The following is a 15,376-nucleotide window of genomic DNA, read 5'->3' as shown; positions in this document are numbered from 1 at the left end:
ATCAGCAGAAAGTCACAAGTGGAGGTGTGGCTGGGGTGGTAGTGTGTCAGCCTTGAGTGAAAAACAACAAAGGGTTAATTTACAAAATATACAAGGAACTCCATAAGAATTCCTCCAAGGAACTTCTTACAAGAAAAAGGGTAGAAAGAGACTCAACAGAAAACAGTAAAGGTCCAAAAAGACAATCCATGGGAAAAGGGAAATTAGATCAATGAAGAGTTCTCAACCTCAACAGTAATCAGAGAAAGGCAAAATTAAACTATGAGGTTCAATTAACATCTGTCCAGTGGGTAGCAGCCAGGAAATTTGTTCATAAAAAGAAATCGTTAAGCTGTATTGGTGAAGATAAAAACCTCATGACCAACCTGTGCAACATACTTATATATGCTGATATCCAGCAATATTGCTAGATGCAACACTCATCACAAGAGACTCCCATGAAAACCAATAAATCCATACCCCCAGGTGCCTTATCAAAAAGTAAATATGTATATATTACATGAAAGGCAGAACTATTTACATACATCTGTTGATTCTTTCATGCCCCTTTTCCCCCAATATCCACATATGCTTAACTTAACCTTTACTGAAAAGGTAGAAAAGACTACACAAACTGTGATTACTTTTGTGTTTGGGTTGTTTGGTGTTTTTTTTTTTTTTTTCGGGTGGGGGAGGGGAGCGGAGTGAGGAGCTGGTACTGGGGCTTGAATTCTGGGCCTTGAACTCTTGCCTAACTTTTCTGCTCATGACTGGCACTCTACCATCTGAGCCATATTTCCACTTGCAGTACTTTGGTTGGTTAACTAGAGACAGGAGTTTCTCAGATTTGTGTCTGGGCTGGCTTTGACCAAGATCCTTGAGTCATAGCCTCCTGAGTAGCCAGGATTACAGGGGTGAGCCATAGTACCTGGATAAACCTTACTTCTTTCCAGTTATGTTGACAGAGGGAAGCAGGAGAAACAGGAAGGAAATGTCTCAAGGTTGAGGTTTGCACAAAGCTAGATCTGAGTCTGGACTTGGACTCTGTGACTTAGAACTCTTTATAATCTCTGCTTACCTTCATTTTTCGGGTGTTGTTGTTTTATACATAAAACAAGATTATTACCCTCCTTGAATAAAATAAAGAGGGGACAGAGAGAGATTTGTTTACAGAACCCCTGCCTGAGTTCTATACAAACATACAAGAGACTAAGGCCAGCCAGCATTAGTGGCTCATGCCTGTAATCCTAGCTACTCGGGAGTCTGAGGATTGTGGTTCAAAGTCAGCCTGGGCAGGAAAGTCAATGAGACTCTTATGGCTAATTAACCACCAACAAGCCAGAAGGAGAGCTGAGGCTCAAGTGGTAGAGCACCAGCCTTGAGTGAAAAAGACAGGAGACAGTACCCAAGCCCTGAGTTCAAGCCCTAGTATCAGCACACATTCACGCATACACATACACACACACACACATCATATTATTTATCTAGCTGAATGACATTAAGCACCTTTGTCACAAAATATTTGGAACCAACAAAGATAAAAATGATCATAAATAAGTCAGATACCTCATATCTTTTGGCATTACACAAGTTTCCCTGCTGGTGAGAGTTGAGAACAAATGCTTTACAATTTCTGATCAAGAAGACCAGTTTTATTTGTCTCACATTTATCTCCACTCCTGGCCCTCTCATGGCCAATCACTTCTCCTTGGCATTTCACATTAAAGCTAGTTTACCCTTTTGCTTTAGCCTCTCATTGGAAAAAGACAATGGCTACATTAGAAGCCATTGTAACACACAGCACAGACAAAAATGGCAATGTTCTGTGTACTAGGAAAAATACATGTATCATTTCATTCTTCTTTCATAAAAGAAAGAGCACCCATATTTTCTCTTTCCCTCCTTTCCTACCTTCTCTTCCCCCTAACATTCTGACATGGAATTATAAGGGAGCATATTCATAGACTGTTAATAACACTCTGGTTATTGGAGAGAAAATAAGCATTCTAGTATTTCCCAGTAAAATTATATCCCAAATTTTAATTTACACTCTTCTAGATGCAATGTTAAATCCATAGAGAGGGCCTCAACTTTAAGCATTACAAAAGATAAGAATACAGAAATTTCCATGCAGGGGATGTTTTAAATTCATTATGTTTCATATTTATTATGCAATCATGCTTTTCTGTAATTGGTTATCCTTACCTGGGAGGGAAAGGAAAATAATTCACAGAAATTCGAGGAGGGAGTAATAGGGAGATACATATACAGGAGGATTAACTAACCTATTTCCTGAGACATAAACTTCCTAGAAGTTTTGTTGTTATACTAAAATGGGCTGGGAATATGGTTTGGTGGTAGAATACTTGCCTAGCATGCACAAGGCCCTGGGTTCCATTCCTTCAGTACCACATGAACAAAAAATAAAAAGTAAAAATTTAAAAAAGAAAAAAGTTAGTGTATGCTAATCTGACCCCTTGAAAAGATACATGCTCCCTAAGCCATGACAAAAAATACCTGTAATTTAAAATATGCTATTAGAATTTTGATAGACGCTAACGCGTGTTCATGCAAACACAGCTAAGTCTATAGACACAGAAGAGTGAACACACACACACACACAACAAAAATTAAAAAATAAACCATACAAGTGAGCTCTAGGCCAAGTCTTCCTGGAGAGGTCTGGGCAAACACCTAGCAGGGGGGCATTCAAGCCTGCTGGCAGGCTCTCTTTCAGAATGGACACTGCTGTCTTCCTTAGGCAGCTACTTTCCAGAAAAATAGAGGGCCATAAATGGGGCATCTCCATTTACTAATTTGGCCTTTGACAAGTCACATCATACCAGCCTTAGTTACCCGTCTTCACAAACTGAAGTACATGAATCCCATGTTGATACCTACTAAATAGAAACAAGATGCAGAGAATGTGGTCTATAAAAACAAAAGGGCAATTTAGAGGCAGGCACTGTTGTGCCTGTTGGTAAATAGGGCACAGCTTTGGAGGGTCACTATACTAGACCTTAGAGTGGAGTGACAGATGCTGAAGACAGTCCTAAAGCAAATTAATAAATCAGGACAAGATGTATATATGCACATAAAAACAGATACAAGATACTATGGCTCCAGAGGTCTTGTAGGATTCTCTCCTGGGGGCTGAACATAGATGTTAGCGTAGAGTGCTTGCTTAGCATAGAAAGGTGAAGGAGAGAGGAAGGGAATAAAGGAGCAAGAGAGGGAAAAGGGAGGGAAGAGGAGGGGAGATGGAGAGAAAGAGTAAAGAGATTTAAAATAAGATGACTGGTTTCCATTTTTGTGATGTTTTGGGCAAGAGAATCACAGACATCTCAATTAAATGCAAACTTAAATCCGCATCTACCTACCTAGGAAGGATAAAGTGAATTTGTCAGTTTTACAGAACACTTTGGCCACTTTTTTAACATAATTACACCAATTACTAATATTATCAAAGAGCTCAAAGCCCCTACATTTTAAGAAATTAAAGTTCTAAAGCACTACTGGGACAATGGAATCTTAGCACTCAAACTCGTACAGTTAATACCAAAAGGAAGGAGGGGTGGTAAGAAATTTATCAGCCTTCCGGGGCTGGGAATATGGCCTAGTGGCAAGAGTGGTTGGAAGCCCTGGGTTCAATTCCCCAGCACCACATATATAGAAAATGGCCAGAAGTGGTGTTGTGGCAGAGTGCTAGCCTTGAGCAAAAAGAAGCTAGGGACAGTGCTCAGGCCCTGAGTCCAAGGCCCAGGACTGGCAAAAAAAAAAAAAAAGAAAGAAAGAAAGAAAGAAAGAAAAATTTATCAGCCTTCCTGAGTAGGAAAGATTTTCCTTTCAAAGCAAAACTAATCACGTAGTAAATACACCTCATTAGAAAACCAATCACAGTCGCCCCATCAGGTAAAGGAGTGGAGTCAGTACAGAAAAAGACCTTTCTTCTCTGGTCACTGCTCAGGCTGCTTGCTCCAAAGAGAGAGGAAGAAATGCACACTGCCCAAACACTGGTCCCCATAGAACCATCTGGAACCATCCCGCCTCCTTTGTGTCACCCTCTCCCCAACACTGGCCTTTCACCAAGCAGATAAACAAAGGCCAGGCCTGTACCTGGGGAGAAGTCAGTAAGACTTAGCCTGCAGAGAGCAGTGCAGCCAGGGATCAGAAACAAAAACAAAACAAAAAAAAGTCTATAGTATCAGCCAAACTTTTGCTATCATTTTGTTCTACTAGCATCCAAGATGGAACAAGACCTGGCTATGAAATGACCATCTACCCGCTGGAGTTGAGAAAAGTCACTCTCCATTTTTTTTTTTTTTTTAGTGGCAAACAGAACTTCACAAACTGACATGCCTGGCCCATACTTTGCAAACACCATGAAAACCCAGTTAACAGGTCAGACAGACACCAGACTAAGCACCACCGCACTCAAAGCGGGGCACCTGTGGTCCCCAATTTTACTGTGTGTCTGCATCCCTAATTTGTGATCGAAGAGCCAGGCAAGGGCACCCCGTCCACTTCACCTACCATTCACACTGCTCTCACACCCCATTCTCTCAACCCCCCCCCCCACCAGGACCTTTATGTGGACAACCCAGCCCTAGCCCAAAGAGTGAGGAACAAAGAGGTCCAGGCAGAACTGGGGGGAGGAGGAGAGAGGGGGTAGACAGGGAGGAGAACAGATGCGGACAGGCCCCAGTGGCTGGGCGCTGTCTCCCCCAGCAGAGCCCCCAAGCACCTGGGCGGCCGGCTGGGCCTGGGGACGGCAGCAGCTGACCGCCGGGGAGGGAGAGAAGGGCCAAGCCTCCAGCCTGGCCCGGCCCCGCCCGGCCCGGCCGGAGCCGGGCCCCATCCACTGCCCACCCCAGCCACCCGCGCACCTGGACCAGGCGGCCTCCCGCGTCCTCAGGGCACGCTGGGACACTCGGGGCGGCGGCGGGCAGCGGCTCACGGCGGCTCCGCTCCGAGGCTGGAACCGCAGCGACTTCACTCCTCCATCCCGGGACCTGGACCGGCGCGGGGCGGGCGGCCGTGCACTTCCTGTTGGAACACGGGGGAGAGGGGCGACAACCCCGGGTTGGCCGCATTGGAGGGGCGCGGAGCAGCCCCGAGGCCCCGCTGGGCTGACTAGGGTCCCAACTTGCACAACCTGACCACCTCCGGGGCAGGCACCGATCCCGACCTCCACCCGAGCCGCCGATTGCCTCCCCAGCCAGCACCCACCCGGGCGGCCACTCCGCCCGCCTCCCTGTCCCCTGCTGGCTGCCGCTGGCCGCTAGCGGGTTCCCGGCGGTACCTTCATCTGTGGGGAACACGCGCTTCCTCGCTTCCTCTGGGGACCCTGAGGTCAGCCTTCCTTCCCCTCGGCTCCTCCCCTCTCCACCCTCCACCCAAGCCCCCAGGAAGGAATCCCCTCGGGCGAAGGTGTAGGGAAAAGACAGACTTCCAAGGGGAGCGGAGGCAGGAATTATGCAAATGGCTAAGTTAGCAGCCACATCCCCACATCCACTCCAGGATGGGAAATGACTTGTCTTGTGCCTGGCTGACTCAAGGGGAAAGCAAGCGAGCTCGCAGCTGCTGCAGGCAGAACTGTCACGAACTGGGGGGTGGGGCATAGACACACCAAGGAACTTTACCGTTTTCTGGGTTCCTCTTAGGTTCCCACCATACACCAGCCCCCTCTCCAATCTCCTACCAAGCCTACCAAGCACAATCTTGAAGGTACATGGGGGGTTGGGGGGGGGGGTATGGAGGAAGACGAGTGCATTTCTGTGTGCACTAATCAAAGTTCTCGGATCACGTTCATTTTTGTGGAATTCTGACTTAAGTTGAACCTCAAAATCGTGTTAAAAAAGAAAAAGTAAACATGCACTTTAAGACTGTGATCTGGTGGGTATGTGGGCCGATTCCAGAATTGCATTTGTAAGCTGCCTGTCCTGGCACCGGAATCTGTCAGGTAACAGGCACCAACAGGACCATCTTCTACAAACAGCCAGGACCAGGGAATATACTGACTATTCTACACAAAAAGCTAATGTTGACTTAAGTAGGAAGAAACTGAGGCATGAGCGCAACTCCTGCTTAGTGCTAGAAAGCATATCATTTTAATCTCATATACTTTAACATTTCCCAACAGACTTGTTAAAAATCCTGTTCCCATATTTGCAAACAAGGAAACAGGGTCAGAGAAGCTAAGCAGCTGTCCAAATGTCTTAGCTAAAATGTGATCCAGTGGAAAGTTAGGATACTAGTCTTTGCAAAGTAGAAAATCTGTACCATTTCCTCCAAGTGCTAAATTCCTAAAACAATAGTGAGTTCCAAGGGGAAAAGTCAAGCCCAAGGCCGCCTGGGATTCATTTCTTCATCTCAGAACCATCCTTCATCATAAGCTACCGGTGTTTTGTGTTTATGGGCTAGCTGGGTTCTTCACCCACCTATTCCTCCAGTACTGTGATGGGGACACAGTGCTCTTTCTATTATCTATCACTGGCTCTGTCAGCTTTTTCAGAATTACTTGGTGGCAAAAGTTCAAGAGGTTCCAGGGATAGCCACTCCAATGCCAAGGTACAAAGTCAATCGCTGCTATGTATTCACTGAATTCATTATTCTCTAATGGGGCTCTTTAAAGAAGGCAGATACTGTTCACAATACCAAATGCATGGCCTCAACCTTTCTGAAAATGCTGGTGATTTCCCAGTTTCCATTTCCATTTGCTTCATTATTGAATCTGTGTTCAGTAGCAGTAACATGTAGCTACTAGCCTCCAGAGAGGCTAAGAAACAGCACCTATTAGAAGGTGATTAGGGGGTGTAGGCAATGGGAATACCTGCAGACACTTGTAGACAAAGTGAGTGACATGACCTCACCCTGCCCACCTTTCACAGAACACCCCCTCGAGCAAAACAGGCCAGACTTGGAGCACACACTGCCAGGGCAACGCCTTCAAGTATGGCAAGAGCTGAGCAGAAAGAGGGACCACATGAATCAGGCTAGAAGGAGCAGCCACACCAATCAGTGACATGCATTTCTCTTTTTCAAAGGCTCAGACCAATGAAGACTTATTACTAATAACTTCCTGAAGGGTCTTATCATTGTTTTAGATCCTATTCTGTCCACCTGCTACCTTCTCTCAGTCCCTGGCTTTCTTACCTTGGACCCGTCCATTTCTTCTGTCTTGACAACACTTCTTCACAAACAGTGACTACTTCTTCCCCACAAAGTACCCAGTATGACAGAGACTCAAAGGAAGGCATCTAGTTCAAAACTTCTCATTTGAAAAGCCCTGTCAATAATTACCACATTCTAAAGGCACAATTCCATTTAGAACTATCTTTTTGGTATCCCTGCCTTCATTTCTGTTACTCATTATAACTTTGAGTCCAGAAGGACAATCTATGAAAAAAATAAAAATTAAAAAAAAAATCTTAGGAAAGCCAGGAAATCCCAGAAACTTAGGAGGTTCAAGGCCAATCCAAGGGGAAAAAACTTATCAAGATACACTGCCTCCTACCCATCTCACCAAAGAAACCAGTGGTGGCTCAGTAATCCCAGCTGGACCACTCATCCAGGCCAGATAAAGACCTTAGATGAAAAAGAACCTAAAGAAAAAAAAAAAGCTGATATTTGAGGATGGGGAAAGGAAGCAAAAGAAATGTGTTTAAATTACTTAGCCATCTTTGGGAAATGGAGATTAGGCTGTATTAAAAAACAAAAAACACCCCCTATGAATGTATAAGATGATGCTAAGTGAAATGAACTCCATGTTATGGGGGCGGGGCGGGGGAACCCACCTCTCCTAGCTCTAGAAAATTCAATCAGCAACCAGCAATGTAAAAGCAGACAATATTAAATTATGGCTATTTTGTCCTAGTACTATGCTGAGTGAAAACTTCACGATACAGTTTGTATTGTTTAATAGGTAACAAAATACAGACACAAAGGGAACGATACTCCCTCTGCCCCATCCCTACATAGGGTTTAGGGTTAATTGTAACCCCATTCCCTGTTAGGCTCCCTGTAACTGAGATGCTTATTCATCAGAATGAGTACTATTTGCCAGGTGCCAGAGGCTCATACCTGTAATCCTAGCTATTCAGGAGGCTGAGATCTGAGGATCTTGGTTCGAATCCAACCAAGACTACTGGTGACTATTACAGAGTAAGTTTTGCAAACAAGACAAAGAGACATGACAAGCCATTAGGTTCCTAAAGATTCTGTCTTTGCCTTTACTGCAGTTCACCCTGCCTGCAGTACCACACACACACACCCTGATTTTCTGGGAAGGTCATAGCTTCTACAAAACCTGGTCTATGGCATTCAAGGAAGACTTTCTCAGAAATAACAGGCATTTCTGCACAGAGGGGTACTGGGCCATCTTCAAGGAGCCAGAGAGTAGCATTCCAGAGGGGCTGCAAATCACCTTTTCCAAACATCTGCCTGCAAGATGCTTCCTTGAGGGCAGAATGTTCTGGGTTTAAGCAAACAACAAAGCAAAGCACCACTCTGAGGTGCTGGGACCTGACTTGGAAGAGCCAGCCACAATGCAGCAGCACAGCCTTCTGCATCCTTAGCTTCCAAACACAGCTCAAGAACCAACTCACCTTGTAAAGAACTACTAGTTCTGTAGGGCACCCATGGCCCCGGGGGCCCTGAGCTCCAGAACCAGCAGGGGGGAGTCATTAGCAGACCCTTGCAGCAAAAGGGAGACACAGATGTGAACTGATTTTCTCAAAGCTGTGGGTCATGGAGCTCAAACTCACCCTGGGTCTGTTGTTCCTCCTTCTAGGCAGAACTGAGTGGCTGCATTCTGGCTATGGATTTATTAGTTGTGCTACATATCTTTTACTCCAAACATTTTTTTTTTCACTTTTAGAACACATCTTGTGCCAGTCATTAGTGGCTCACACCTGTAATCTTAGCTGTTCTGGAGGCTGAGATTCTGAGGATCATAGTTCAAAGCCAGCCTGGGCAGAAGAGTCTATGAGATTCTTATTTCCAATTAAACACCCAAAAAAAGTGGAGCTGTGGCCCAAGTGGTAGAGTACCAGCCTTGAGCAATAAAGCTAAGGGACAATGTCCAGGTTAATTCAAACCCCAGTTCTGAAATAAAACACATCTTGTAATGTTCTTTCAGATATATCATGCCATCTTCTTGCTCAGCCACAAATGGGTAAATATAAAACTTTACTTTGGAACTGGCCAACTGATTTTAAGACATGACAGTGTAAGTAGATATAACCTATAAAGTTCAATATGCTCATGGACTAAAACTGAATATTATTTTTTGAAATGAGATCTTCTGGTTGAACTATGTATGATACACAAAATCTCAATATATGTCTTCTAAGTTCTTCTTTTCATTCTCCAGTTAGTATGAAAATATGTATGTAAGGCGAACCCCACTGGCTAATTTTGTGAGCACAACAAAGAAGAGTAAGATTCCAGGCACTAGAGGCTTACACCTGTAATCCTATCTCTTAGGAGACGGAGATCTGAGGGTCGAGGTTCAAAGCTACCCTGGACAGAAAAGTCCATGAAACTGTTATCTCCAATAAACCACCAAAAAGCTGGAAGTAGAGCTGGCTCAAGTGGAAGCTTTGTTTGATAAAGCAAACTAGGTCCTGAGGGGGGGAAAAATTACCAGTAGATCAAGAAATGCTTATCACTTTTTCAGGAATTCGTTTATTTACTGCTGACAACAATCCTGGAGATTACACATTACCAATAAGAAAACAGACACAGAGATGTTAAGTGATTTGCCCAAAGTCACTGCCAGTAAACCCCACGGTAGCCATACTGTCTACTTTGCTTTTTTTTCTGGGTCTCAGACCAGGACTAGAACTCAGTACTTGCAGCCACTTTCACTCATTGGCCAGCCCTCTAGCCATGCCTCCAACTCCACATACTGCCGAGTGTTTTGTTTGTTTGTTGCCAGTCCTGGGGCTTGAACTCTGGGCCTGAGCACTGTCCCTGGCTTCCTTTTGCTCAAAGCTAGCACTCTACCACTTAAGCCACAGCACCACTTCTGGTTTTTTCTGTGGTGCTGAGGAATCAAACTCAGGGCTTCATGCATGCTAGGCAAGCACTCCACGGCTAAGCCACATTCCCAGCCCCACACTGCCTAGTTTTTAACAACCAGTATGTGATTTGTTCTCCCCAGTGAGAAAGTTAATAGGGTGCCACAGATACAGCAAAGGAAACAAGTAGGGTAAAAGGCTCAGAGATTTTCCTGTTGGTATTCACAATGTGACTACCGGTCACAGAGACTCTAGAAAGAAATCTGGAGGTCAGCTGCTGAATGAATGAATAACAGAATAGAAAGGTGCATGCAGAATGAAAAAGCCAAGGAGCCTGGCTGATCCCTTACCTTGACCAGAATCCTAGCTTTCCAGGCCATAAGACGGCCTGGCTAGTAAACTACTGGATTAGGAGCAGAAAGAATGAAATGAATGCCATGTACTTTGATCTTGTAAAGCAGTTGATACAGTGTTCTGTGAACTCAGGATGGCTAAGTCAACTGAAACTCTGTGGCTAGGAGAAGAACCACATGGCAGTTACTCAGGCTAGAAAAAAAAAAAATCACTAGATACATTTAGCAGCCAGAGGAAGAAAAAAGCCACTAGGAAAAGTATTAAGTCTGTATTCAAAAGTAACTCAGAATGGGCTGGGAATATGGCCTAGTGGCAAGAGAGCCTGCCTCATATACATGAAGCCCTGGGTTCAATTCCCCAGTACCACATATATGGAAAACGGCCAGAAGCGGTGCTGTGGCTCAAGTGGCAGAGTGCTAGCCTTGAGCAAAAAGAAGCCTTGAGCAAAAAGAAGCCAGGGACAGTGCTCAGGCCCTGAGTCCAAGGCCCAGGACTGGCAAAAAAAAAAAAAAAAAAAAAAAGTAACCCAGAAAATTTTCACACCGTTGTAATCAAATTTGCACATGACATTAATTCAGGAGGTGTGGAAAGGATAAATGATGACAAGCCAATGAACTAAGTTAGATTTCCAGAGAAACGAAGAATAATGAGAAGGCCGGGGCTGGGAATATGGCCTAGTGGTAGAGTGCTTGCCTCATACACATGAAGGCCTGGGTTCGATTCCCCAGCACCGCATATATAGAAAATGGTCAGAAGTGGCGCTATGGCTCAAGTGGCAGAGTGCTAGCCTTGAGCAAAAGAAGCCAGGGACAGTGCTCAGGCCCTGAATCCAAGGCCCAGGACTGGCAAAAATTAAAAAATAAATAAATAAATAAGAAGGCCTCTATTTTTGTGCTCTCTTTAATTTGCACAAAGGGCAGTGGATCTCCAAAAGTAACCACCTCTACATTGAAGTGCTAAAACTGAGCTAATAAAAAGCAAACTGGGCAAGGCAATGGTGGCTCACACTGTAATCCTAGCTTCTCAAGAGGCTGAGATCTGAGGATTGAGATTCACAGCCAACTGACAGCAAAGTCTGTCAAACTCTCATCTCTAATTAACCACCAAAAAAGCCAAAAGTACAACTGTGGCTAAAGTGGTAGAGCACTAGCCTTGAGCAAAAAAGCCCAGGCCCTGAGTTCAAGCCCCAGCAGTGATTTTAAAAATAAAAAAGGCAAATTGAGTATGTTTAAAACTTTAGTATCTTAAGATCTGAATTTCACAAATTATAATCCAATCATTCCATATACTGTCAGTAAAGGTCAGTGGAAAATACTATCTCTTTCAAGAAAAGAAATGAAGACTTGGTTAGCAAAACTCAGACAAGGGCTTCAAAGGCTGAACTGAGGAGATACAATGACAGTCGTGTATGTACAATCTGGCCTCGTGATAAATATGCCACACACACACACACACACACAGGTCATGAGAATGGTTTGCAAATGCATGGCAGAGTAACGAACAGCTGAAAGAGGGAGGAAAGATAGCTAAAACTTGGACTAACATTATTTTCTTAAGCACAAATTATAATTTCTAATTTCTTTAATGTTGAGAACTAGCTTCTCCCTTGGTAGAACTGTTTATGTTCCCAGCAAAAATTATACTTTATTAGCAGTCAGTAGCGAGAGAAATCATCAACATTTGACTGAAGTAGCCTCTGCTTGCAAGCTGGGTCCCAGGAAATGTGCACCCCAGTAAGTAAGCACCAGCCAGATGTTAACTGGAGATAAGAGTGTGATCTCACAGACTTTCCTGTCTGAGCTGATTCTGAACCTCAATCCTCAGACCTCAGCCTCCTGAGTAGCTGGGATTACAGGCGTGAGCCACTGGCTCATTTCTTTCTGGGACAAAAGCATGTTGCTAGAAAACATTAAGGCCGGAAAAGAAAGATAGGACACTAATTCAAGCTGCCCCAGGCACCCATATTCCTCTCAACAGCAATTTGTCCAGTCATTTTAAAGATCAAACTTTCAATCTATGGAAAACTGGAAAGGAATTTTGGTAGGGTACAGTTACAGCAGTGATGGCAGCAGTAGCTACATTTGAGTGTTAAATATGTACAAGAAACTCTTCTACTGCATTTCACATAAATTATCCTCACCACTAACCCTAGCAGATTAATTCTGTTCTCTCTGTGTCTTACACAGTTAAGCCATGGTCTCATGCCTAGCCAGTGGCCAACCAGGATTAAAACTCCAGGCAGCATACTCCACAGCTCATGGTCTGGGTGTTTCAAAGATGACAGTCAATAAGCCCTGCATCTTCCATTTTCTCCTAAGTAAACAAAGAAGAAAGACAGCACAATAACCACAGCCATTCTACACTCTATGAAGGAAAGAGAAATCACATGTGAAAAACTTCCATCAATTACAGGGAATAAAAAACTTCCATCAATTACAGGGAATAAAAAGCAAACCATAAAATCCGAATAGACAGACCTTTTCCAAGGCTTGCCGACCGATCTCCTCTCCTGGTTTAGAAGTCCTCCATACAACGCATGGGGAGGGGTGGCTCACTCCTGTGTCCTAGCCACTAAGGAGGCTGAGATCTGAGGTCTTTGAGACTCTCATCTCCATTTAACCAACAAAAATATCCAGAAGTGAAGGTGTGGCTCAAATGGTAATATCAACCTTGAGCGAAAAAGCTAAGGGACAGCAAGGGAAGGGGTGACATTGTCCAAAAAGAAATGTACTCATTAACTGACTTATATAACTGTAACCCTCTGTACATCACCTTTATAATAATCATTTAAAATAAAACAGCTAAGGAGTGTGCCCTGGCTCTGAATTCAAGGCCTAGTACCTACACACACACACACACACACTGCATACAATGACAGCCTGAGTCCAGACTCTCCTACTAGATTTCTAATGTCCTTAGAGACCCTCCATCACCACATCCTGCAGGACCCAGCATTGTGGTCTGGTATCCAGTCTGTCTGTGAAACCAGAGGGACAGAGGCCATGCTGGGAATGCCACTGTAGGAACCCCTGTTGCATGAACCCTATGGCTTTCTCACAATACACCCTAATCACTGAGGTCAAGAACCTCCTCATGAATACTCAGTTCAAAGGCATTCCTTAGCAGGCCATTCCAGGCCCTCTGAAATCTGCCCCCAAACTTCTCCTCTGGCCTCCATCCCCCTCCTCCCCACCCACAGTATGACACCACCATTCCACAAAAGCATTATCTCCTTTTGTGTCTGCACTTTACTGCTCCAGTGTTGCTTTTCTTCTTCCTGTCACCATCTTGCTCTTCACTCAAGGCTCTGCTCAGTATTTCTGGTCTCTTGTGAGTGTGTGTGTGTGTGTGTGTGTGTGTGTGTATCAGTACTGGGGTTTGAACTCGGGGCCTGGGCACTGTCCCTTATCTTTTTTGATTAAGGTTAGCATTCTACCACTTGAGACATAGCTCCATTTCAGCTTTTTTTGGTTGTTAATTGGAGATAAGATTTTCATAGCATTGCCCAGGCTGGCTTTGAACCACAATCCTCAGATCTCAGCCTCCTAGATAACATGAACCACTAGCAACTAGCTATCTATGGTCTTTGTAGTCAAAATCAATCTCTCCTTTCTGAGAATGTGACCAAAAATATGGTTCATGCAAGCGTAGAACATAGCCCACACCAGATGCTGGACTGCACTGAACTGTGCCACATGCCAAACATCCTAACAAAGCAGAGCTATATCTACTCACCTCTCTCTCTGTGCCTCAATCTCTCTCTCTCTCTCTCTCTCTTCCTCCCCTCTTTCTGTTTTGCTGATACAAGGGCTTGAACTCAGAGCATGGGCACTATCCCTTAGCTTTTTCACTCAAAGCTGGTACTCTACCACTTGAGCCACACCTAAACTTCCATCTTTTTGGTGATTAATTAGAGATGAGAGACTCATAGATTATTTTCTGCCTAGGATGGCCTTGAACTGTGATCCTTATGCCTCAGTCTTTTGAGTTAGCTAGAATTGTAACAGGCCTGGCTTGTCTTTCACATTGTGGCTAAGCAGTGACTTACGTTCAAAGCCCAGTTCTGCTTGATGCTAACTAGCACTGTGATGTTGGACAATTTAACACAATGCTCTAACCTTTGATATGGTACATGAGTGAACACCAATTAAAATGAACTAACATGAAAGCTGTTATTACTATTTGTAATTAACTTTCAACTAGAGTGTACTGTAGAGTAAATGCTTAAAATGTGTTTGTTTCCTCCCACAAAAAATGGATTTGCTCTCAAAGTAATAAACAGTGACTTCTTAAGGCCCTTTCTCCTTACTCAATTTTGTTCTGCTAGGAAGGACATTTTTATAAGATTTCTATTAAGAACCCATCTCTTTCTTTCCCTCCCCTCCTTCAAAAATCAGTGCATGAAATTCTAAGGAAAAAGCCGGTGTCCCCTCCCACTCCAGGCAGGCTTTTCCCTTTGAACTGCAGGGACTGCCTGCAGCCAGGGTCTGCCCAGAGAACTGCCTGCTTCACCCTCACAACAAACAGCACTTTGTCAGGAGACTGGAGGCCAGCCCAAAGTAGGAGGGGGGAAAAACAAGGAAAAAAAAAAGAGTTGAGGCCAGAAATGGAGTTCACACCCACACCATGGTGGAAGCTGTAATACTCAGGTAAGCAGAGGAAAGAATGGAGTTCATAGACCTTCCCCACCCACCCGTGGAAATGCATTCCAAGACTCACAAAGGACATTTTGTCAGCTCAGTGCCTAATACATGTGCCTTCTGTTTTTAACAAAAAAATTATTATATGTAATAGCTTCACCAGGCACTGGTGGCTCGCGCCTATAAACCCAGCTACTCAGGAGGCTGAAATCTGAAGATTGTAGTTCAAAGCTAGCTTCGTCAAAATAAATCTAGAAGATCCCTATCTCCAAATAACCTTTGAAAGTCTGTAAGTGGAGCTGTGGTCCAAGTGGTAGAGCACAGTGCAAGGCTTGAGTGAAAAAGCTAAGGGGCAGTGCCTAGGACCTGAGTTTAAGCCCC

General features: G+C 44.3%; 1 protein-coding gene across 5 annotated transcripts in view; it reads right to left on the bottom strand.

Annotated features, from left to right (window-relative positions):
* Positions 1–15,376, bottom strand: part of Lrrc8d (leucine rich repeat containing 8 VRAC subunit D) — a 95,878-nt gene that overhangs the window by 69,680 nt on the left and 10,822 nt on the right. For 2 of the 5 annotated variants that reach the window (XM_048351939.1, XM_048351937.1), the window contains exon 2: positions 4,866–5,025. The exons of 1 other annotated variant lie outside the window; for it this stretch is intronic. The gene's annotated coding sequence lies outside the window, so the exon portion shown is untranslated. Of the gene's footprint in view, positions 1–4,865; positions 5,026–5,281; positions 5,645–7,134; positions 7,633–15,376 lie in introns of those variants that run through there. 2 more of the 5 variants (XM_048351938.1, XM_048351940.1) reach the window with 2 other exon arrangements.

The sequence above is a fragment of the Perognathus longimembris genome, chromosome 7 (assembly GCF_023159225.1).
Source record: "Perognathus longimembris pacificus isolate PPM17 chromosome 7, ASM2315922v1, whole genome shotgun sequence".
Taxonomy (NCBI): domain Eukaryota; kingdom Metazoa; phylum Chordata; class Mammalia; order Rodentia; family Heteromyidae; genus Perognathus; species Perognathus longimembris.
Note: the sequence above shows the minus strand (reverse complement) of the source record. Positions and strands in the feature narration are given on the sequence as shown.